General features: G+C 47.0%; 1 long non-coding RNA gene across 1 annotated transcript; it reads left to right on the top strand.

Moving 5' to 3' along the window:
* The first annotated feature begins 2,516 nt into the window (after positions 1-2,516).
* LOC115896956 lies at positions 2,517-23,549 on the top strand. Its single transcript, XR_004056906.1, has 3 exons — positions 2,517-2,582; positions 18,207-18,265; positions 22,536-23,549. It is a non-coding gene; the product is annotated as an uncharacterized LOC115896956 (long non-coding RNA).
* Positions 23,550-23,696: the final 147 nt, after the last annotated feature.

Consider the following 23,696-nt stretch of genomic DNA (forward strand, 5'->3'; position numbering starts at 1 on the left):
GGAAGACACACATCTAGCTGCCAATGTTTATTAACTCTGAGGAGGAGCGTGGACTAGGAGATGGGGAGGGTATGGGGCATAAAGGTTTAGTTCATGATTCTTCAGTGTTTAGTGTTTTTTTTGGAGACAGGGTCTTGCTCTGTCACCCAGGCTGGAGTGCAGTGGTGCCAATTCAGTTCACTGCAACCTCCATCTCAGGGGTTTAAGAAATCCTCCAGCCTCAGCCTCCTGAGTAGCTGAGACCACAGGTGCATACCACCACACCAGGCTAATTTTTGTATTTTATTGTGGAGATGGGGTTTTTCCATGTTGCCCAGGCTAGTCTCAAACTCCTGGGCTCATGTGAGCCACCCGTCTTGGTGTCTCAAAGTGCTGGGATTATAAGCATGAGTCACAGTTCCTGGCCCAGTGTTGATTGCTTTAATCAGATGTGTCACTATATTGCTTGTGTGGTTTAAAAATAATAAAAATGGTACTGCAGCAAATCAATTTGGTTATTCTGTAGTAGTCACATCGTAACAAGTTCCTTATGGGCCAGCAGTGTATAACTCTGGCTGAAAAAAAGAAACAAGTGGAATTTGGGCCGGGAGCAGTGCTCACGCCTGTAATCTCAGCATTTTTGGAGGTCAAGGTGGGTGGATAACCTGAGATCAGGAGTTTGAGATCAGCCTGGCCAACATGGCAAAACTCCATCTCTACTAAAAATACAAAAATTAGCTGGGCATGGTGGTGGGCGCTTGTAATCCCAGCTACTCAGGAGGCTGAGGCAGGAGAGTCACTTGAACCTGGGATGTGGAGGTTGCAGTGAGCGGAGATTGTGCCACTGCACTCCAGCCTGGGCGACAAAGAGAGACTCCATCTCAAACAAACAAACAAACAAACAAAAAACAAGTGGAATTTTATAACAACTACATGGGAGAAAAAAGGAGGATTTTCATGAAATCCTCCCAGTTTTGCACAGCACCGAGCTGTCTGGTTTTCTGTGTCTAGAACTTCCTAATGAAAGAGAGTAAAGAAACACAAACTGAAATCAAGGGGGAGATCAAGGATGATTAAAGAGGAAGAAATGAAGACATATCAGGAGGATACCACAGTAATTCCAGGGATTGAGGAAGCCAGAGTATGTAATGAAGAGATGTCATGCACCCTTAATGACCTGGGAATGAAGGTATCACTAAACAGCTGCTCAAGAAAGATGAGACGTTCTCAAATTGTGGTCCTGGACCAGAGGCATCACCATCACCAGAAAACTTTCTAGAAATGCAAGTTTGCAGACCCTGACCCACACCTGCTGAATCAGAAACGTGGGGGTGGGGCCCAGCAAGGTTTTAGGAAGCCTTCCGGGAGATTCGGATGGGCATTCAAGCTTGAGAAACATGACTGCAGACCAGTGCTTCCCGGCACTGACTACGTTCGAGTCACCTGGGAGCGTGTTAAGCAGCACACTCTGATTCAGCAGGAGAGGCCAAGATGCTGCAGTTCTCACCAACGCCCAGGTGAGGCTGATGCTGCTGTTTCTCAGGCCATACGTTGAATCACTTTTGAAGGAAGGTTGAGTGAGCATTCAATGACTGCAGGGCTTCGTAAGAAAAAAGTCAAGGAAAACACAAATAGCAGCATCAGTTTATCTCCATCGATAATTTAAAGGATGGGGTGCTGCTTTTAGTGGTTTGTTGCCTGGTGTTCCGTGGATGTTTCACCAACAGCAATGCCTTTGCATATCGAAAACATGCTTCCGGAAAGCTCCGAGCATGACCTGTTAAGCACTCCTCTTTGCAGACGCAGAGGCTGACGCTGGCCCACAGAGCTATTTGCCTTCCAAGGTCACAGAAACCTTGGACAGATCGGGCTGGCAAAGGTCTCCTGACTACCCGGCTGGAGCTCTTTCTGCAGTCCCCTAAAGGCTGTCCCAGTCAAGCCACAGTAGGAAGTAGTGACAGAGTGCATGAGATTGACATTGCTGTAGATCAGTTGTAAAAACCGGACCAGCTCAGTCTCCAGGCTCACTGGTGAATAATAGGAATCTTTATCATCCTTTCCGTCAGAAAGCATTTATTTAAAACCCCTTGGCTAACTCACAGGGTGAGCTGGCCTGTCACACACCATCACATGGTGTGGAAACTGGCAATTAAATTTAGCAACCCACCTCGGCAAACTCAGACTGAGATGTTTACTGGCCAGCCCAGCCCAGGGGGAGCCAGGGGCTTTCATTCCTAAATCAAGAGGTTTCCAGAAAAAGGGAAACACGGCTTGGGTGGGTTATGCTGAATTGTGAGCACCTGTCCCCATCAATAACTTGGCGTCCTCAAAATGCTACTGCAGGACTCTGAGATCCAAGAATGCCTGTCCTGTGCACAGCTGAGGCACGGCTATTGGCCTCACTTGCAGGGCTGCCGCTCAGAGCCGGGCAGATGCCGAAAGGGAAGCAAGCGCTTGCTTGCTCCAAGGACAGCTTGTTTGTTTACTGACTCTGGGGACAGAGAGAGACAACATTAATCAAAGAATAAATGTCATTTCCCCTCCACACGCACCCTGAGAAGAGCGCTGCAACTGTGGCCTGTGGTTTATCTGTAACCATGTAGGTGAGTGGTGTCAGTGCATTTCCGTGATGGCAGACAGCAAGGTGGGCATCCTGAGGAGTGAGTTTCCGGGTTTACAGGGGGCAATCAGAATTATGGCCGGGATGCAGTGGTACTGCTCTGCCTGGAGTCCAGGAAGCCATTCTTTTATAAATGTCTACTTTCTGGAACACCCTTGGGGTTGCAAACTAGCAAAAGTGGAGTTTGTGTGCATCTTCCGGATCCAGTGGTCTGAGTTGGGATGTCTCAACAAGAGGGGCTGCTATTTGTCATCTTAGCCAAAGACTCAGCCAGAATCCTACTCTTTACTGGGGCTGGGAATGTGATGGTGAGAGAGAGGTGAGAGGATGAGTCTTGCACAAGCTAGACTCGTTAGTCACAGCTTTCCCAACCCTTGACGTGCCTGGTAAATTACAACTGCCCAAGTGTAGTGAGGGCTTGTCTTCGACATGGGCCCAGATCTGCTGTGGGCGGAAAGGCAAGGACCCTCGCAGCCCTACAGGAAGGTACCAGATACCACTCTTCCTGTGTGTGAAAGCACCCACTGCTCAGATTCAGAAAAACGTGTTTCAGCTCTAGCACACCCACAGGAGTATCTGTTCTCCCACCTTACACAATAGCACCTGACAACAGGGAACAAAACTTCAAGTGTCGTAAACTGGGCCCTGAGGGGAGGAAAAAGGTTGGCGGATATGGGAGCTACCCCTGCTCAGAAATGAAGGGGAGTGGCTGTGTATTCTTCTGAATGTATAACCCTAGTGAATTTCCAGTAATGCTGGGTGATGATGGAAGGGCACGGAAGCCTTTAAGGTTGGTAAAACTGAGCTTGCCACGCCAGGTTCTCACACGTGCTATCATTAAGAGTCCAGGCAACCTGTTAGTGTCTAAACCCTGCCCCTTCCAGGTCCCATCTTTATCTCTGCTTTCCTCCCTTCCCTTTTTCCTTTGCTCCCTCTTCTTCTCTCTTGTTTCCTCTCCCCTTTTAGACCTCAAAACAGTGTCTCCCTCCAGACCTTTGTTGAGTCACTGGGGCCCCCGGGCTAAGGAAATAACTGGTCCTCTGCGGGGCAGAAGAAACAGGTCAGGGCCAACACTCGTGTGGCCTTGAGTCTAACGCCAGCATGACCCGCTGTGCGGGTTGCTGTCTATTTTCAGTGCCTGGTTTCTCTCTCTGTGAGATGGAGATAATGGTCCTTCCTCTCCCTGCCTTCACAAGGATGATTTCAAGGACAAGCAAGATCGTGCTTAAAAGCCCGCCTGGGGGAAGGGCACAGTGTGAGTGCTGGGCATTATCAGGATTGTTCATTTACCTTCCAGAGTCTGCTGACGTTTTTACTTGTATCTTTCTCATCTTGTGAAGCAGGTTGCATCCTAAGAGTTGTGTTTGGCTCAAGGTCACGCAAGGTTAGGTGCCTCAGCTGGATTTAAACAAAGAACAATTGAGTTCCTAATCTATGGCTCAGTCCGTTGGACCACAGTGACCTCTGGTCTCTGTACTTGGAAGCCCAGCCCTGTTGGAGGAAGTAATGCGCCTGCTCTCCAGGTGGTGTGGGAACCTGTTGTGCCGCCGCCTCCTCCCTCAGCAACCAGGTGGAACCCAGTTCTCTCTGTGTTCCCAGCATCGCACACCTGCCTAGCACAGCCTGCCTTGCAGAGCAGGTGCTGGCCGTGAGATGCTCAGTCTGGCGAGGGGAGTCAGAGGACGCAAACCTGCTTGGGGGATTCGGAAGTGACGGACGGGCCCCAAGTGTTAGGTTTCCAGGTTAATTCAAAAGTTTCTCTTCTGTGAAACTTTGAATTTAATTAGTTTGCATATGGGGCATCTAAAACAGAAATGCCGGGGAAGCAGAAATGCCAAACAAAAGTGGAAAAATCCCTTCTGAGTGGGGGATGACCCCAGCTGCCGTGGCTGCACTGCGGTGGTGGTTTTTCCGGATTGCCCTGCTCTGCTTTGGACTGCAGTTCTCTGTCTTCTGAGAACTACATTTCCCACGTCCCCTTGCTCCTGACTTCTGGCTGGCCTCAGCCCAGGGGGTCAGTGAGGATAAACTGAAGGGCTAGGGGACGGGAGATCCAGGGCGTTTCTCTGTCTCTCGGTGGCCTGGTCAGGGTCCCTGACACTGGTCCTCTGTGGCTAGGTGGCCCTTCCCTCCATCCTTCCAATTCCTACCAGACAGTGCAGGATTCGAGTTCGGATAACATCCCCTTTCCAAGCCCAGAGTGGGTAGAAACTTTAAACTTCTTCCCGTTGTTTCTTCCTGGGTTGCCTCACTACCCCGATTTGACTTTTCAACAACTCCAACGTCTTTGTAACCAGTTCCTCACGTTCCATCCCCTCCGTTGAAGACCCAGACTGGACGCTGTTTTCCCAACTGATCTGTAATTGGAATCTCTGAAGGCACGTCTGTGGTACGCATGAGGAGCCTGAAACTGGGAGAAGCCCTGGACCTGCCTGTGTGAATTGCATTAGCAGTGGGACAGGACTCAGCTTTCCCGGGACCCAGCTTTTAGAGACTCCTGTGGCTGTGCTTCCTTGTCGGGTGGGGGGCACTTTTTGGTTTAATCTTAAAAAATGTATAAGTGGAGTAAAAAAATTCATGGTAGATAAGAGGGTGCACAATAAAACCTCAATTTTCCTCTCTCTGAACCCTAGTTTCCCAGAATTGCAGTTAAGAGATTACAGGCTTGTAATATTTAGGACTTGTCAGGCCCTGGACTGGAAGTTTTTCTCATCTTGTTTTTGTTACTCACAATAACCTCATGAGATAGAAATGTTACAGGAGGGGAAACTGAGGCTCCGGGGCAGAAAGCAATTTGCCCAAGTATGTGCCTAAGCTAGGATTTGAAACCAGGTCTGCCTGTGTTCCGAGCCTGGGCTGTTCCTGCTAGATCCCAGGAGACCATATGCTGTTGTCCACTGTAATTATCACCAGTGCCCTTCACTCTCAGCCTGCTCGCTGAATATGGGTCACGTGATCATGCTGGCCATACTACGCTATGCCTTGGTGATGGACAAGCCTTGGTGATGCAGCTTTCTTGATAGTTGAGGCCTGGCCCTCCATTCCCATAGACATCATTAGGTTCAAGGACAGCCTTCACACTTTGGTAGATAGTTCTTCCTGGCTTATTACTGGGGGTGTGGACAGCTGCATGAGCTTTCCCTTTTCCAGGGAGCCTTCCCTGACTTCCACAACCCCCAGGATCTCCTGGTCCATGCTGCACTGCTTACCTCTTAACTTCATGGGATTATTTGTTCTAATTTATTTTCTCTTTTAAAAACTATGGTAAAGTGCATATAACACAAAACTTATTGGCCAGGCATGGTGGCTCACGCCTGTAATCCCAGCACTTTGGGAGGCCGAGGCGGGTGGATCACCTGAGGTCAGGAGTTAGAGACCAGCCTGGCCAACATGGCGAAACCCTGTCTCTACTAAAAATACAAAAATTAGCCGGATGTGGTGGTGGGCACCTGTAATCCCAGTTACTTGGGAGGCAGGAGAACCCCTTGAGCCTGGGAGGCGGAGGTTGCAGTGAGTCGAGATTGCATCACTGCACTCCGGCCTGGGTGAGACTCCTTCTCAAAAATAAAATTAAAAAAAAAACCCACTTACTGTCTTAACCATTTTTAAGTGTACAGTGTAGCAGTTTGTTTTTTTAGAGACAGAGTCTTACTGGCTCAAGTGCGGTGGCACGCTCGTAGCTCACTGCAGCCTTGACCTCCTGCACTTAAGAGATCCTTCCACCTCAGCCTCCCGAGTTGCTGGGACTGCAGGCGTGAGCACTGGCAGTTTGGCAGCATTCAGCACACTCACACTGTCGTGCCAAAACCACCACCATCCATCTCCAGAATTCTTTTCATTTTGCAAGACTGGAACTTTGTGCCAACTGAACAGCAAGTCCCTCTTCCATTCTCCTTGCAGCACCTGATGACCACACTTCTACTTCGTTTCTGTGAATTTGATGACTCTAGGTATCTCCTGTAAGCAGAATCATTCAGTGTCTGTCCTTTTGTGTCTGGCTTATCTTAGCATAATATTCTCAAGGTCCATCCATGTTGTAGTCAAAATTTTCTTCCTTCTAAGGAGTTCTTTTTTTTTTTTTTTGAGATGGAGTCTCACCCTGTCTCCCAGGCTGGAGTGCAATATTGCGATCTCAGCTCACTGCAACATCCACCTCCTGGGTTCAAACGATTTTCCTGCCTCAGCTTCCCGAGTAGCTGGGACTACAGGCACCCACTATCATGCCCAGCTAATTTTTTTTTTTTGGTATTTTTAGCAGAGATGGGGTTTCACCATGTTTACCAGGCTGGTCTTGAACTCCTGACCTCATGATCTGCCCCCTCAGCCTCCCAAAGTGCTGGGTTTACAGGTGTGAGCCACCACGCCCAGCCAAGGCGTTCTTTTTTTAATTTTATTTATTTATTTATTTATTTTTTGAGATGGCGTCTCGCTCTGTCGCCCAGGCTGGAGAGAACTGGGCATGATCTTGACTCACTGCAAACTCCGTGTCCCAGGTTCACGCCATTCTCCTGCCTCAGCCTCCCGAGTGGCTGGGACTACAGGCGCCTGCCACCACGTTCAGCTAATTTTTTTTGTGTGTTTTTAGTAGAGATGGGGTTTCACCATGTTAGCTAGGATGGTCTTGATTTCCTGACCTCGTGATCCGCCCACCTCGGCCTCCCAAAGTGCTGGGATTGCAGGTGTGAGCCACCGTGTCCGGCCCCAACACATTCTTAATTAAGTTTTATGTTAATGCTCTAAGGGCGAGTACATCCTTGTGGCTGTTGGAGTCTCACACACTGTGGCAGTGTATTTGACTGCTTAGTCAGTACTAACGAGTGGACAATGCAGATCTGACATTTTTTAGGACTTGTAGCTGCCAGAGGAGTGAGGCAAGAAGCTTACAAGTTGAGAGTGGCCCCCAGTCAGTCTGTGACATGGTCTTCTGTGGCATCAATGCTTTCAACTACACTTGTACTTAAGTTTATGGCATAGATTAATAGTTGGTTTTTTGCTCTTAATTGAAAAACAGAGGTTGCATAGTGGTGTCTCATCAGTTCAGCAGTAGTGCTTCAACCGGAGGCGCACATGTGTGTGTGGAAGTGTGAGTATGTGTGTGTGAAAGTGTGAATCACTTTACAGTGACAAGCTAGATGCAGGCCATGGAATTTCTGTTCCCATTTACTCTGCCTTAATAGAAGCATTGGTTTGGAGAGAATATTGATAGGCTGATTCTAAATTGGAGACCCTACCAAAAGAAGAAAAAGTCTGGAGTTTCTTTTCCCATCTTTTTATATGAAGAGTGTTTCCTTCAAAGGAGAACAGGAAAGAAGGTGCTGAATTTGGGTGTGTGAGCCCCTTTCTTGTTTAAGGCCAAGGGAGTCACCACAGCCATGGCTGACGGTTCCAGCTCTCCTGCATGCAGCTGCTGTCCCATGGGTTTCACCTTCCTGTTTTACATTGTAGAAATGGGGACAGAGAGACCGAATGACAGGCACATGGCCACACAGCTGATTCAAATAGGGGTGGTCTGGCTCTGTCAACGAGGTTTGTTTAGGGTCTGGTAAGGGGTTACATCTTGGAGGTATCAAGGTGTGCTTGGCTCCAATTGCATCTGCATCTAACAGGCTGGAGACTCCAGTTGCATCTGCATCTAACAGGCTGGAGTTTGCTGCACACTGTGTGCTGGAGCCAGGCCTGCGCCCCGCCCCTCCCATCTTCAGACAGCAGCCTGGTTCTGGCCTTGGCCTGCTTTCCTCTCTTGCTGAGCTCCACGAGGTGGCCCAGCGTCCTCCATCTGTGGGGTCTCAGGCCTTGCGTAGCCTCATGCCCCAGGAGCTCATCTTGATGCTGGACTTTGCTCTGAGGTCAGCCTGGAGTTCTAGCTGGGCCTGGTGACCCTGAAGCTGCCCCTACCCAACACTGCTTCATCTTCTCAGAGGCCCATGGCTATAGTCAACATCAGGAACACTGTCCATTCCAGAAGCTCCCCTGCATGACTGGGAAGCACACGGCCTGGGGTGGAGGAGGGGAAGATGGGGGTGGACGTCCCAGTTCATCATCCGGGTACAGTTTTCTTCTTGTTACCTGAGCTCTTGTGTGTTACTGAAAGCCAATGGGATGCACGTGGAGTTCGAACAAATAAACAAAGAATGAACACTGGGGTAGGGCACTGTCACCTCTAGGATACCATGTTCTAAAATGTGCACATGCCCCTGGCATGGTGTGATATGATAAGTCTGCAAAACGAGCTCTTGGTGGGAATGCATTTGGGGCCTTATCAATCAACCCCAAACAGTGTAGACACAGACAGAGATGGGCGTGGCATTGAAGCCAGAGTGTTCTAGGTACTGTGTATGGCCTGGGGTTAATGTGTAAGTTCTGTTTCCCAAGATGTTGGGAAGAAGCCCTGCCTGCCTGGATCGGCCTCTGGGATGCAGCCTGGGAGCAGGCCTGGTGTGCAGGAAGCATCTGGCTGTCACGCCTGGAGCTAGTGTACACATGAAGTAGCTCCCGGCCTGCTAGCTGGCCAGCCTGGAGCATGCAGGGGGAAGAAGCCGCAGAGGAAATTGGTGGGTGAGGCCACCACGGGTTTGCAATAGGTCTCAACCTGTCGCCGTCAAGGCGGGGCCTCCCATAAAAGGCCTCTTCAGCCAGAATCTGGGTTCCTTTTGAGCCTTGTACAGCACAAAATGAATCCAAGACAAGCAGACAGTCTGGTTTTACTCCTTCAGTTGATATATTTTAAACTCTCTAGTGCACATTTACATTTTTAACCGCATGCTGACTTACTGTTTGTGTGGGGAGGTCTGTGCTCTCCTAGTGCCTTGCCACGGGGAAAGGTCATTCAAGGCTGGGCTCCTTCTTGCAATCACGAAGTCTGGCTGTGGGAGAAAAGTCCTGAGTCCTTGGATAGCTGTTGTGGTACCTACTGTGACAAGTCCCCCAGCCACTGGACCTGGACCTGTCCTCAGCTGCCAGTTCAGTGGGTCTCACCTGCACGCCGTGCTGTCTGTCATCTGGCCAGGCTCTGACACAAGGGTCACAGAGCTGGGGGAGGCTCCTGGCCAGGTGTGGCGAGGGGCAAGCCCACACAGAAGGCAGCCCTCTGCCCAGGAGCCTGCGGGTCTCCAGAGTCTGCTTGCACAATGCTTCCTGCGTGCGTTTGCATCACAGCCTCAGCAACTGTCACGTCAGCATGTGACCTTTACAATTGTTGACAAGGAGCCACTTCTGGAGACTGTGCTCAGAAGGAGCAGCCCCTCTTCCCGCCACTCTCCTGCCTGCCTGCCCCACACACTGAGGCCCACCGCTGGCCACTTGGCATTTCATTTCATTTCATTTTTAATTTTATTTTTATTTTTTGAATTTATTTTATCCTGTTTTATTAATTTAATTTAATGCTATTTTTAAGATGGGGTCTCGCTCTGTTGCCCAGGCTGGTCATGAACTCTTGGGCTCAAGTGATGCTCTTGCCTCAGGCTCCTAAAGTGCTGGGATTACAAGTGTGAGCCACCATGCCTGGCCTATTTATTTTAGAATGTATGTTATTATTATTTGTAACCTCACTGCCTGATGCACGCTGTTAGAGAATTTGCAACTTCTCCCTCCCTGTGAAGACCCGAGATCGGCCCCCGGGTCTTGGCCTCACTGCTGTCACCTCCAGGCATAGTTTGGCAACTGCCCCCACCAGCACACACTCACACCCTGATATTTTCTGATTCTCAGTGGGGCTCAAGGAACGTCCTGCTCCCAGCTTATCTGACTTGGGGAGGAGTCAGGTGAAAGGAAAGGCACAGGGCACCTTGTACAAGACCTGGCAGAAGGAGGGTGGAGGAGGGAGACATTTCCGGGCAGTAAAACACTAATAGTGCCGCTCAGCGGCTCTCAGGCCTAGAGGGGTGTGATCCCTATAATCCAAGGCAGGCCCTAGACACACATGGGCCGAAGGGCCACGGGGGGATCCTTTTCTCTCCCTTATGGCAATTTAGGCCGTTCTTCCCTGGAACACACGACTCAGAGTCGGCCATGTAAGGGGCAGAGAGAAAGGCAATTCCTGCACCTGGAGGAGATGTGGACGCCATGGAAATTCGGTGCCCTTGGAGGCTGCATGAAGTTCAATGTGGCACGGTGGCAAGCAGGGGAACTGGGAAGAGGGATCAAGGGAGAAGAAAATTGAGATTTTATTATGCATCCTCTTATGCGTTGTGACAATTTTATCCCACATATAGAATAGTTTTTTTTTTAAACATCAGACTAAAAAAGTTGCACAGCTTTTCACTGATTTCTTGCCAATAGGAAGATACAGAGATTCTCCGAGTGACTCATGGTCAGCCTCTACTCACGGGCACGGGCACTGATTGTTTCAGCCTCTGATACCTCCCTGACTGCTTCGCAAAGCCAATTAATCACCAAGTTCTAGTAGTTGTAGCTCTTTTTTATTTATTTATTTTTTTGAGACAGAGTCTCGCTCTGTCGCCCCGGCTGGAGTGCAGTGGCCGGATCTCAGCTCACTGCAAGCTCCGCCTCCCGGGTTCATGCCATTCTCCTGCCTCAGCCTCCCGAGGAGCTGGGACTACAGGCGCCCGCCACCTTGCCCGGCTAGCTTTTTGTATTTTTTTTAGTAGAGACGGGGTTTCACCGTGTTAGCCAGGATGGTCTCGATCTCCTGACCTCGTGATCTGCCCGTCTCGGCCTCCCAAAGTGCTGGGATTACAGGCTTGAGCCACCGCGCCCGGCCAGTTGTAGCTCTTAAACATTCTTTCCATACATTGATTTCTCTCTATGACCCCTTAATTGAGGAGTCAGTAAACTATGGCTTTTAGGCCTGATCTGTCTGCTGACTGGTTTGTAAATAAAGTTTTATTGGAACACGGCTATGTTCTTTCATTTGTATACCATCCATGGCTGATTTCTTTTTTGAGATGGGCTCTCACTGTTTCACCCAGGCTGGAATGCAGTGGTGTGATCTCGGCTCACTGTAGCCTCAATCTCTCGGATCTCATGCGATCCTCCCACTTCAGCTTCCTGAGTAGGTGGGACCACAGGCATGCGCCACCATGCCTGGCTTTTTTTTTTTTTTTTTTGTAGTTTTTATAGAGATGGTGTCTCACCATGTTTCCCAAGCTGGTCTCAAACTCCTGGGCTCAAGTGATCCACCTGCTGCAGCCTCCCAAAGTGTGATGATTACAGGCGTGAGCCACAGTGCCCAGGCCATGGCTGATTTCTTTATTGTTTTCTTTTCTTTTCGAGACAGGGTCTCACTCTGTTGCCCAGGCTGGAGTATAGTGGTACAACCACAGCTCACTGCAGCCTCCAACTCCTGGGCTCAAGCTGTTCTCCCACCTCAGTCTCCTGAGTAGCTGGGACTATAGGCACGCACTATCACACCTGGCTAGTTTTTAATTTTTTTGTAGAGATGGGGTCTTGTTCTGTTGCCCAGGCTGGTCTTGAACTCCTGGGCTCAAGTGATCCTCTCACCTCAGCCTCCCAAATTGCTGGGATTACAGGCCTACGCCACTGCTCCGGCCCGTGGCTTCTTTCTTGCTAAAAAGACAGAGCCGAACATGCCCCAGACATTTGTTACCTGGCCCTTTACAGAAAATATTTGCTGACTCCTGCCCTAATTCGTCCGTTAGCTTCTTTTGGTGGAGTGAGTGAAGCATCTTTCTAACTGATGTCTATGTCTCCAGTCTTGTTCTCCTCCCATCCATTTTTCTCACTCTGCCCTTTGTAAAGGGAAAATCTGGTTATGATGCTTGGCTGCTTGCTTCACTGCCTCCTTCTGCTCTCTTGATGGATTCCAAACACCTTCTCATGGTCTGCAGGATTCTTCCACTCAGCCCCAGCCCTCCTTTCGCCACTGTGCCACGTTCAGCTGTGTGCAGCTTCCAGGCACCGAGTTCCCATGGCACCTAGGTCTCCCTGCAGGTGTAGCCATTGGTGTGTGCTGCTTCCTCTTCCTGGAATTACCTTTCTGTCTGCTCCTTCCCTGGCCAACTCTGACTCATTCTCATTTCTCTCAGCAAAGCCTCTTGACTTCCCAAGGCTGGGCTAGGAGGCTTTTCTGTGTGCTTCCAAGGTGATGGATTCTTCTTCCATTACAGGACGTATTGGGTTATATTGAAAAATTCATTTGCTTCCTTCCTTCTTTCCTTCCTTCCTCTCTTCCCCCCTCTTTTATATATTGTATTAGTCACTAATTGCTCTAAATACAACAAAACAAAACAAATCCAAAATAATCCAAAGCTCCCTGCTGCTTTCAGAGGCTTGCATGCTGGTGGGCGGAGATAGAAATTAAGCAAGATTAGGAAGTAGAATAGAGAATATGAGAGAAGAAGATGTCTTGAGAAGAAGAAATAAATCAGGAAGAGGATATGAAATACTGGGGGCATTGACATTTTAGATGGGGTGGCTAGACAAGGCCTCCCTGAGAAGACATCTTCTGGGGAAAGACTTGCAGGATGGGAGGGAGTGAGCCATCTAACTATTTGGGGAAGAGCTTCTAGAGGTAGGGTATGTTACGGCATCTAAAGGTATGGTACGAAGTCCTGAAGGCAGGAGAAATGAGGCCAGTGTGGCTAGAGAGGACAAAAGGAGGAAAAGAGCAGGAGGATGGACAAATGCTGTGGGGTGGCCAGGTCCTATAGGCCTATGGGAAGGACTTTGACCTTTACTCTGAGGAACATGGGAGCCATTGTAGGGTATTGAGCAGGAGAGTGACATAACCTGTCTGGAGCTTTCCACAGAGTCCTTTTGTCTGCAGTTGTACTCTCTGTTAGACAGACAAGCTCCTTGAGGGGAAGCATTGTGTCTTATTCGCCTTTATTCTCAGGACATAACACATCTAGCTTGTAGAAGACCTCAATATATGTTTAACAAATGAACAATGAATGAATGAAAGAATGAATAAATGCATGAATGACTGCTATCTCCCAACTGCCAGATCCTGGCTCCTAAGGGCTCTGGGAATCTTCTCCCTGTGGAAGGAAAGCTCTGGTAGAAGATGCTGCCAACAGCTAAGGCCTCGGGGTTCTTAGCTGCTTGCTTGGATGTCGCTAGGGCAGCAACATACATCCAAACCAGTTTGCACTGTTGCCACAGAGCAGCTGCTTAATTAATCAATTTCATCCGGAGGGAGGATTTCAGGGTTGACCCTGTCCTTCACAAGCTTCTGCTGGAGGAAGTCACAGGGTTATTACCAAACTTGCAGATGGAGGTAGGAGGAACAGAGGGTTTGTTGACGGATGGACTCAGGATTTACAGCCATCTTTATAGGTTCGAGCCTATAAAGAGGCCCCATCAGCTGGAGAAGGTAAGATAGGGAGATGTCAGCCTCTGCATCGGAGCCCCAAATCAACAGTAAAAAAGGCCACTGGGGGCATTTGTAGCTTTGGCAGATGTCAAACACTCTGAGTTACAAGTGTGAAGCAACTGTCAAAAGTCTCAAAGCTCTCTGAGAAGCCACCGTAGATGTAGATGAGTAGATGAGTCTTATCTGAGAGCTGTAAGCTGCCTCTGATTGTGTAAAGCCACTCACAGGGTTCCAGGTAGGACACCTCCAGGGAACTGTGAGCACACTGGGAGGATGACAGGGAGGGGTATTTGAGAGCACAGTGGGGTGGTTAGTTTGGAGAAGAGGAGTCTGGGGGTGGGACTTGATAACTGTCTCCAAATATTATTAGTTCTGAATTATTAGGTCTGAGAGAACTTAGATTTGAGAGTTGATGTGAATGGCCTCAAGGGGCTTAAATAAGACCAACTGGAGATCAGCTCAACGGATGGAAGCACTGTCCAGACATCAGATGGGTTGCTTTAAGCCTCTCTCTCTTTTTAGTAGGGAGGGGAGGACCATCGGTAGGGAGGAATGCTGTGGAATTGACTTAAGCATCAGATAAGAACTTTGACTAGAGTTCTTCAAAATGCCTTTTCACACTGGGGTTCCATGAATGCATCTCCTCTATTACTGTGCGGCCGACTGTGCTCGTTACTCCTTAATATCCATTCTTCACTGCTTCCTCTGTAATGATAACCCACATTTTTAGAATGCTTTTCAAGAGCAAGGGCTTCTTTCCTCGGTCTCGCTTGGAACTAGGTGTGGTCAGGGGGAAAGCTACGGCTAATGGACTAAAAGTAGAAGTATCATGTTCAACTTCTGGGAAGTAGTATCAAAGAAAGTGGGTGTGTCCTTATGTCTCTTTCCTAATTGCTGCAGGCTAGAATGTGGATGTGGTAGCTGGAGCTCAGCAGCCATTTTGGGCCATGAGGTAGAAGCTCTGTGTTGATAAGAAGCCTGGGTTCCTGATGATCTTGGCCAGTGTTGCAGCCCTGGACTGCTGACCTTTACTATTTATTTATGTGAAAGCTATATAAACTTACTTTTTTTTTTTTTTTTTGAGATGGAGTCTCACTCTGTCACCCAGGCTGGAGTGCAGTGGCATGATCTCGGCTCACTGTAACCTCTGCCTCCTGGGTTCAAGTGATTCTCCTGCCTCAGCCTCCCAAGTAGCTAGGACTACAGGCGCACACCACCATGCCCAACTAATTTTTGTATTTTTAGTAGAGACGTGGTTTCACTGTGTTGGCCAGGCTGGTCTCGAACTTCTGACCTTGTGATCTGCCCGCCTTGGCCTCCCAAAGTGCAGGGATTATAAGCGTGAGCCACCATGCCCGGCCACAAACTTGCATTTCTGACGGACTATAGTTATTTTGGGTTTTCTGAAACTTACAAATGAACCCATTTCTATCTAATATACCATGGAAAGTAAATACACACACACACACACACACACACACGAGAAGAAACAGCATCGCTTGGCTTCAAATCCCAGCTGTACTACTTACTAAGTGCTGTGTGTCTTTGGACACGTTTCTTAACATTTCTGTGCTTCAGTTTCCAAACTGAGAAACTGGGAATAATAATAATAACAACTGTGTAGTTTTTGTTTGTCTGGGTTTTTTTTTTTTTTGAGAAGCAGATTAAACGAGAGAATAAATTTATTTAAAGACATAGAACAGTGGTCTATACATAGTAAAGATTTGATACATGTTAGCTACAATCATCATGTAGGCACCATCGATACTTTCTTTTTCTTGAGACAGATTTTCACTCTATTGCCCAGGCTGGAGTGCAGTGGCACGATCTTGGCTCACTGCAACCTCTGCTTCCTGGGTTCAAGCGATTCTCCTCCCTCAGCCTTCCCAGTTGTTGGGATTACGGGCGCCCTTGCCCAGCTAATTTTTGTATTTTTAGTCGAGACGAGGTTTCACCATGTTGGCCAGGCTGATCTCGAACTCCTGACCTCAAGTGATCCACCCACCTCGACCTCCCAAAGTGCTGGGATTACAGACGTGAGTCACCACGCCCCTTGGCAAACCATTTACACTTTCATTTCCTCATACTCTGCCTCTACAAAACCACAGGGTTTTACCAAATATGTTTTCCCTTATTTCGTTTTCATTTGATGACTTCCATTAACGTCCCAGAACACAAAAAGAAACCATGTACGAGTAGTCAAAATGCAGTTTATGCATAAGCAGCCAAGTTATTTTCTTAAGACAATCTGCTGTAAGGCATGGGGTTGAGGAATGAATTGTGTCTAGAAGAATGGGCCGCTGGGGTTTGCTCTGTGTTCTGAATAACTTCCCTGTTCTGGTTATGATTTCTCAGATTGTATAGAAACATAAATTTCATAGCAGTAAGCAGTAATCAGTACCTAGAGAAAGAGTACCCTTCTCTGCTTAGAGGTTGTCTTTCTGAGTTTCTTAAGAAGTCTAAGTTTGAATACCATCTGTTCATTTGTTTATTTATTGAGTTATTCATGGGGATACAAAGTTGGGTAAGAAGGGGTCCAGACTCCTAAGAAGCTCACAGTTGAGTAAAGACGGCAGATGCAGCTGCATTTCCTGTGCCTCTCTGGACATGCCTCTTCTCATGTCTGGCTCTCTGAGCCGTGGTTGTCAGTGGGTGATTAAGAGTTTGCCAGCAATAAAAGGTGGGGTGGCGCTTCTGGGAACTGATACTCCAGAGGCGTCTGCACATGTATGGAAGGATGTAAGTGAGCAGTTATTCATGGCAGCATCGCTTGTAGGAGCAGAAGCCTGGAGGCAACCCAGGTGTCATCTTTAGAGGACTGGGTAATCTGTGAATATCTCCACTTGAATACTATACAGCAGGGCAAAGGAGCCGGGCTGCTGACTGTGCACAGACTCGGCAAGCTTTCCAGAAAATGCTGTGAAGAGACAGAAGCAAAAAGCGTTGAGTACATATAGTTGGTTATATTTTGTGTAAGAAAATAGCATCTGTGTCCGTATTTGCTTGTATTTTCAGAAAGACTAGAAAGATATCAGTGACCTCAGAGAACTAAGTAAGATAAAGGGTAACTCTAAGTGGAATAAGTTTTTTGTTTGTTTGTTTGAGATGGAGTCTCACTCTGTCGCTTAGGCTGGAGTGCAGTGGTGTGATCTTGGCTCACTGCAACCTCCACCTCCTGGGTTCAAGTGATTTTCCTGCCTTAGCCTCCTGAGTAGCTGGGACTACAGGCATGCACCACCACGTCTGGCTAATTATGTTGTATTTTTAGTAGAGTTGGGGTTTCACCATGTTGGTTAGGCTGGTCTCAAACTCCTGACCTCAAATGATCCGCCCACCTCAGAATAAGGTTTTGAGTTATAATTTGATAATTATCTTATTCAACAACACATCAAATCTGAAAGAAGTCACATGAATTTTTTTTATTATTATACTTTAAGTTCTAGGGTACATGTGCACAATGTGCAGGTTTGTTACATAGGTATACATGTGTGCCATGTTGGTTTGCTGCACCCATTAACTCATCATTTACATTAGGTATACCACCTAACGGTATCCCTCCCCCAGCCCCCCACCCCCCGACAGACCCCAGTGTGTCCTGTCTCTCTGTGTCCAAGTGTTCTCATTGTTCAATTCCCACCCGTGAATGAGAACATGCAGTGTTTGGTTTTCTGTCCTTGTGATAGTTTGCTCAGAAGGATGGTTTCCAGCTTCATCCATGTCCCTGCAAAGGACATGAACTTATCCTTTTTTATGGCTGCATAGTATTCCGTGGTGTATATGTGCCACATTTTCTTAATCCAGTCTATCATTGATGGACATTTGGGTTTGCTATTGTGTATAGTGCCACAATAAACATATGTGTGCATGTGTCTTTATAGTAGCATGATTTATAATCCTCTGGGTATATACCCAGTAATGGGATGGCTGGGTCATATGGTATTTCTAGTTCTAGATCCTTGAGGAGTCCCCACATTGTCTTCCACAATGGTTGAACTAATTTACACACTGCCACCAACAGTGTAAAAGTGTTCCTTTTTCTCCACATCCTCTCCAGCATCTGTTGTTTCCTGACTTTTTAGTGATCACCATTCTAACTGGTATGAGATGGAATCTCACTGTAGTTTTGATTTGCATTTCTCTCATGACCAGTGATAATGAGCATTTTTTCAAGAAATCACATGAATCTTTAATCTGGGGCTTTAGCTAATGTATCCTGAACATTTTAGAAGTTGTGAAAAAGTTTGAGTTACGGTAAAAATGACCAGCATTAGTAAATATCAGGCTTTAACTATTTGAATGTGCTTTTCTTTGCAGCTAACGACACCTCCTAGGGATCGTAGAAGAGCTGAAAATAATGTTTTATATTTAAAAAGGTGAGGAAAGAGTCTTTTTTAGCATTCAATAATTCTTACAAATGTTTCCCTTAATTTGCTATCATAATACTAACCCTAGTGAGTGATAATTTTTCTTTCTTCCTCCATTCCTTTCTGTGTCTCTATCACACACACACACACACACACAGGAAGAATAAGAGGTGACTTTGTGGATGAAAAGCTGTTTTTCACTTCCCTCTACCATAGTAACTGAATTTAGATGATTCCCAACACGAGCCAAATATACAGTTTTAATAATGGGTGTTCCTTTAACAAATAAATAAGCAAATATATAATGCCAGGGAAATCTCCAGAACACTCTGAGTTGGTGGGGCTGTTATCATCAAAGAGGGCTTCCCTTTTGTTTGCTGCCCTGGAGTTTTCCCATCATGGGATGATGAATTGGAGTCAGACATGGGAGAGCAGAAAGGGGGCCTCTCTTGTCTGAAGCGGGAGACAGGCTATCGTGAAGGACTTTCCCAGTCCAACCGCTTTAAGGAAGAGTGCATGTGGAAGATGAAAATCTGCAAGTTGATGCTCTTAAGACTAACCAAGCTGTGCCTCCTGGAAAGTCTTCAAGAACCCAAAGTTAGGGGCTGCCCAGTGAGTTGGAAGATTATTAGAGTAAAGAGGAATCATGAAGAGGGAAGGCATTTCTTTTTTTTTCGTTTGTCTCATTTTCCCTTTTTAAGATAAAAAAAAGTTCTTAAAATTTACATATATTGTTGGAGACTTTTTTTTTTTTTTTTTTAGAGATGAGGACTCACTATGTTGTCCAGGCCAGCCTCAAGCTATCCTTCTGCCTTGACCTCCCTGAGTGCTGGGATTACAGGCATGAGCCACCGTGCCTGGCCTTGGCTGGCATTTCTTAATAAAGGAGAGAGCCTCACCCGTGGAGGGCAGATACTTTGTCATATCCTTCTTTCCTATTTCCCCAGAGGGCCCAGGAGTGTGCCAGGCATGTGGGAGTCCTGCACAAACACACAGCAAAAGGCCTTTTCTGTTTCATGGAAGTGAAGGACTTGAAGAGACCTCTAGAGTTCTTCCAGTTCACTCTCTCGTGCACTGTGAATGAAATCCAAACCCTTAAAGACAGCTGAGAGTTCATCAGAGTTTTAACAAGCAAGAGAAGGATTCTAGCAGTATCACTTGTTACCCCATTTCAGAGTCTACCAGACTACAGTACAGAGATGCTTCCTTATGAGTAACTTAAGTGCCCTCGTGATTTCACTGTAGACTGAGGAGGTTGGTCCCATTACCAGTGTCCTTGACCTCCACAGGTCTGTTACATCTTTCCTCCACCCTCCCTTCCTCAGGCTGGAAAATCTTAGTTACTTTTATGTCTCAGAGGTGTAGCATATTTTTGGGAGGTGTTCTCATTTACCTTCTCTTATTTTGAGCTGGGAGAATTCAAGTTTAAGAAGAAAAAGATTTAAACAAACTATAATAATAATATAATCATGATAAAGGCCAGGCACAGCAGCTCATTCCTGTAATCCCAGTATTTTGTGAGGCTGGGGTGGGAGGATTGCTTGAGGCCAAGAGTTCAAGGATAGCCTAGGCAACATAGTGAGACCTTGTCTCTATTTAAAAAATGTTTAAAAAAAAAAAAAAAAAAAAGAAGATGGTTACAGCTCTTTCTTTCCTTCCTTCCCTCCTTCCTCCCCTTCCCTTCCTTCTTTTCTTTCTTCCTTCCTTTCTTTCTTCTTTCTTTCTTTCCCTCCCTTCCTTCCTTCCTTCCTTCCTTCCTACCTTCCTTCCTTCCTTCCTTCCTTCCTTCCTTCCTTCCTTCCTTCCTTCCTTTCTTCCTTCTTCCTCCTTCCTTCCTTCCTTCTTTCTTTCTTTTTTGAGATGGAGTTTTGCTCTGTTGCCCAGGCTGGCTGCCTGCCTTTCTTTCTTTCTTTCCTTTCCTTCCTTCTTTCCTTCCTTCCTTCCTTCTTCCCTTCCTTCCTTCCTTCCTTCCTTGCTTTCTTGCTTTCTTCTTTCTTTTTTGAGATGGAGTTTTGCTCTGTTGCCCAGGCTAGAGTGCAGTGGTACGATCTTGGCTCACTGCAACCTCTGCCTCCCGCGTTCAAGCCATTCTCCTGCCTCAGCCTCCCAAGTAGCTAGGATTACAAAAGTGCGCCACCACACTCAGCTAATTTCTATATTTTTAGTAGAGACAGGGTTTCACCATGTTGGCCAGTCTGGTCTTGAACTCCTGACCTCAGGTGATCCACCCACCTTGGCCTCCCAAAATGCTGGAATTACAAGTGTGAGCCACTGTGCCCGGCCACAGCTCTTTCTAACTTAACATCTGTGCTAGTCATGGGAATTGTTATTTCCTGATCTTCCCCCTCTCTCATTGAGTGATAGCTGCATAACCTAACATCAGCTCTTTCTTATCCTCCATGCCCTTGGTGGTAACTGGGCACCAGGCTGCCAAGGAAAAAGACTGCATTTCCCTCGCAGCTGATTGTAGCCCCAAAGATGTCAACAGCCATGTTACATGACAGCCAAATGGAGAGCTGCTTAAAAGACAGTGCTTTTTGTCTTTTCTTTGCCTCTCCCGCTAGTTGCTTGCTTTCAGTTATCTGTTGCTGTGTACCAAATCACTTCCACAATTAGTGGCTAAAATCACTACAATTTATTACTTTCTGTGATTCTGTAGCTGGGAAATCTGGGAGGTTTCTCATGCCAATCTTGCCTGATACCCCAGCTGCTGTTGGATCTAAGGTGGCCTCATCCACATGTCTGCCAGCGGGGGCTCCTCACTTCTTCTCTGCGAAGTGTCTCCTTCTCCCAAAACCACATGCACCTTATCACAACATGGCAACCTCAGAGTTTCAAGAGAGAGAGAGAGGGAGCTTCGAGATTGCTTAAGGACTAGGCTCTGTAATTTATACAATGCTTTTCTGTCAAATTCTACTGGCCAACCTGAATTCAAGGGTGAGGAACTAGACTCCACATCTTGATGGAAGAATAGACAGTGTCATTGACACTGCAAAGGGGTTTAGAACAAGGAGGCATGATTCGTTCGAGGACCATTATTAAAAACAATCTGCCGCACTCATTGGCTGGAATATGGACACGATGCTATTAAATATAATTTAAGCAGCTGTCTTGGACAAGCTCTGGAGGCCTTGTGCTATGAAAATTGGAGAAACAACTTGGAAAGAGTCCCTGACATTTTGTGTAGCCTCCTTGTGACCCATGTACCTCCAGTGTGGTTTCATTTGAGAGGTCGATAAATGCTGGTATTGTTTAGGCCACTATCATTTTGGATTTTTTGTCACTTGCAGTCAAATCTATTCCTAACTTACATGCTTTCCAGTACTCACCCTCTTAAATTTTCAGCTCTACTTAACAGCCAAGGCTACCGCCACACACAGCGTACTGCAGCTTCAGGCTTGGAGAGGAAGGGAGGAAGCCTAACACGTGGGAGACCCCGTCATGTTTTGATGTCATTGCCTGTCCCATTTGGCCAGCCTGGAAAAAATAAAATGAGGAAGGTGAACAGGAGGAATGTTGCCACGGGACTGAGGAAGGTTAGGGGTTGTCATGGGCCTCCCTGAAACACTGCCTGGTCCCATATCGGTCAATGTAATCTCAGCAACGAACCCAGGGGGAGAGCCCAGGAACCACAGTGGCAGGTCTAAGAATGTTCCAGGCAAACTGAAAAAGCCAAACGTGCCCATGCATAGACGCTGTGGATCAGTGGTTCATTTGAATGTGGTCAAAAGTGGACCTGCTCCCTGGTATAATGATAAGCTGTGTATCTCGGATTCCATCTGGAAGCCATTTTCGGATTTGCATTGTGAAGAGATGATGTTGAGTTGGGGCTCTCTGAACTCATCTGTGTTGCATGTGCACAAGGGTGGGTTTTAGAGATGAACAGCAGCTTTTCTCCTCCCCACTTTTTCTTCAAGTTTTATGGTTAGGTTTGGGCTTTATTTATAACTTGTCACATGGAGAAATCCAGCAGGGCACTATTCAGAGGCATCATATCATTTTACAAATTCCCCACTCATAATTAGTTTAGGCTGCTTTAAGTCTGCATTTATTTTTCTATAATGATATAGTAGACACAAAGTGTTGACTAGAAACAGAAATATTTGCCTCTTCCTCTGTCCCACCCTTACCCCCACCACATCACCTTCCTCTACCCGCCGGGGGATGCCCTGCTAGCATATCTATCCCAGTGAAGAACAAGTCTGTCTGGAGGCTTCAGCCACTCTTGGAGGCCAGGGAACCTTGAACCTTATCTCATCCCTTTCTCTCCTCCCAACAGAATGGCCTGCAGACAACCTGGACAGATAGAAGGCCTCTATCTGCATTTAAAGAAGCTCACAGACACGGCTGATTGATTCTGCGACCTTGCTTTGTTACTCATCTCTGAGTTTAGCGGCTTCACTGCCAGGAACCTTGTCCAGAGTTTCTGGGGCCTCCAACAGCCTGTGGTCTCCTGGTCACGCAGACCCTACCGGTGGCTTCAGTGACTGGATCTTGCTGATGTTTGAACTGCCTTTAGATCTCTGTGGAAGGCATGCTGGTGAGGCCACGTAGCAGGAAACCATGACGAACAACAGAATTACAGTCTGGTTAAAAAAGAAAATATACATATGCACATATATATATTCCCCTACCCCAGGGGAAGAGGCTTTTTTGGCATAAATTTACATATATTTTGGCACAAATTTGCATACTAAGTTCCTAAGTCTCTACTTCCAAATACAGTTACACGAGAACCTCACGTTTATGGCATTAACATTCGTATCGTTCCCCTTAGACCCATGTCACTGGCTCTTACTAATGTACTGATTTCACCAGTTTGTCCTCCATTTCCTAGAATTTGTTCTAATTTTCAGGAAATGCTTATTAAATATCACTATTGTGTGCTGGGAAATCCAGCCTTGAAGGACATCAAAAGGTCTCTTTTTAGCTGGTAGCTATTGTTAGGTGTTGTCTGTAGAGACATCGGGTCTCCTGGAAACATCCCATGGAGCTGTCCAAAAGTATTCATTATTAACTTGGGCCTTCAATTGTATTTATATGAATTATGATATTATGCTTGTATGTATAGAAAAGAGATTATCTCTAAGCATTATAACTGTGTATAAAAAGGATTTTACCAAAAGTACTGGAAGATGCATTATAGTTACTCTCAAATGTAATATTAGGGATTTATATTTACATATATTTGAGACAGGGTCTCGCTCTGCCCAGGCTGGAGTGCAGTGGTGTGATCTCTCGGCCCACTGCAGCCTCCACCTCCTGGGCTCAGGTGATCCTCCCACCTCAGCCTCCCAAGTAGCTGGGATTACAGGCACACTCCACCATGCCTGGCTAATTTTTTGTATTTTTTGTAGAGACAAGGTTTCACCATGTTGCCCAGGCTGATCTCAAACACCTCGGCTCAAGTGATCCTCCCACCTTGGCCTCCCAAAGTGCT

This window comes from Rhinopithecus roxellana, chromosome 4, assembly GCF_007565055.1.
Source record: "Rhinopithecus roxellana isolate Shanxi Qingling chromosome 4, ASM756505v1, whole genome shotgun sequence".
Classification (NCBI taxonomy): domain Eukaryota; kingdom Metazoa; phylum Chordata; class Mammalia; order Primates; family Cercopithecidae; genus Rhinopithecus; species Rhinopithecus roxellana.